Below are 1,467 nucleotides of genomic sequence, written 5' to 3' on the forward strand. Positions count from 1 at the left end.
TCCTGCCTGGTACTTCCGTGTCACTGGGAAGAGTGCCAGGTTGACGATTGAGCACTGCATTGGCTAATTGACCGATTTGATTTTCCAAGGTCTTGATAGAAACCGCCTGACTCTTGCACAACAGCTTAAGTTCCTCAAAATCAGCACTAGTAGGTGCAGCTGCACTTCCCTGTTGAGGATATGATTGCCTTGTAGCATACTGCTGTGGTTGCTGGAATCCAGGTGGGTTAAACTGTTTACTCACTCCTTGCTGATATGGTGGCTGAATAGCATTCTGATTATTTCCCCAGCTGACATTTGGATGATTTCTGTTGTTAGGATGATAGGTCGCTGGCACAGGCTGCTGTTGTCGCTGATAATTATTCACATACTGAACAGATTCGTTGACAAGAGAACACTGATCCGTAGCATGAGAACCTGCACAAAGCTCACAAACCATAGCTATTTGATTAACTCCATACGTAGCCAAAGAATCAACCTTCATTGATAGCGCTTGGAGCTGGGCTGCAATAGCGGTGGCTGCATCAACTTCCAGAATACCTGCTACCTTGCCTGATGTCATCCTCTGAGTTGGGTTTTGATGCTCATTTGCAGCCATCGTCTCAATAAGATTGTACGCCTCAGTATAGCTTTTAGCCCATAAGGCGCCTCCAGCTGCTGCATCGAGCATGGGCCGAGATTGGGCCCCCAAACCATTATAAAAACCAGTGATTACCATCCAATCCGGCATTCCATGATGTGGACATTTTCTCAACATTTCCTTGTAGCGTTCCCAAGCCTCGCACATAGATTCTGTAGGTTGCTGCGCAAACTGAGTAAGAGCACTCCTCATAGCAGCAGTCTTTGCCATTGGATAAAACTTCACCAGAAACTTTTGCGCAAGATCTTGCCACGTAGTGATGGACCCAGCTGGTTCAGAATGTAACCAGTCTTTAGCTTTATCCCTCAGTGAGAATGGGAAAAGCCTCAACTTGATAGCCTCATCAGTCACGCCATTATACTTAAAAGTGCTGCAGATCTCGACAAAATTCCTTATGTGCATGTTGGGGTCTTTAGTTGCCGCTCCTCCAAAAGAAACAGAATTCTGCACCATCTGAATAGTGCCCGGCTTGATTTCAAAGGTGTTAGCTTGAATAGCCGGATGAAGGATGCTTGACTGAATGTCATCAATTTTAGGCCGAGAAAAATCCATAAGAGCTGGATCAGCTTGAACAATACGATCTCCCATGTTTACTGGTTCTTTCTGCTCAGTTCCTGAATCCGAATCCTCAAAATCTGACTTCTCCGGAGTTTCAATAACTTCGTCTTTTCCTTCAGCTGTATCTAAGGTCCTCTTGCGAGCACGAGAACGAGTTTGCATAAACGCTTGCTAAAGTACCTGAAACACAACCGAAAAGAGTAATTAACTACTACGTCCTAATCACTGAGTCCTAATGACCAATGATGGTAAGTACATAAACTAAACAA

General features: G+C 44.8%; 1 non-coding gene across 1 annotated transcript; it reads left to right on the forward strand.

The window, feature by feature from the left end:
• Positions 1-728: 728 nt before the first annotated feature.
• Positions 729-835, forward strand: LOC141662551 (small nucleolar RNA R71). The gene has a single exon (XR_012550661.1). It is a non-coding gene; the product is annotated as a small nucleolar RNA R71 (small nucleolar RNA).
• Positions 836-1,467: the final 632 nt, after the last annotated feature.

This window comes from Apium graveolens, chromosome 5, assembly GCF_009905375.1.
Source record: "Apium graveolens cultivar Ventura chromosome 5, ASM990537v1, whole genome shotgun sequence".
Lineage (NCBI taxonomy): Eukaryota > Viridiplantae > Streptophyta > Magnoliopsida > Apiales > Apiaceae > Apium > Apium graveolens.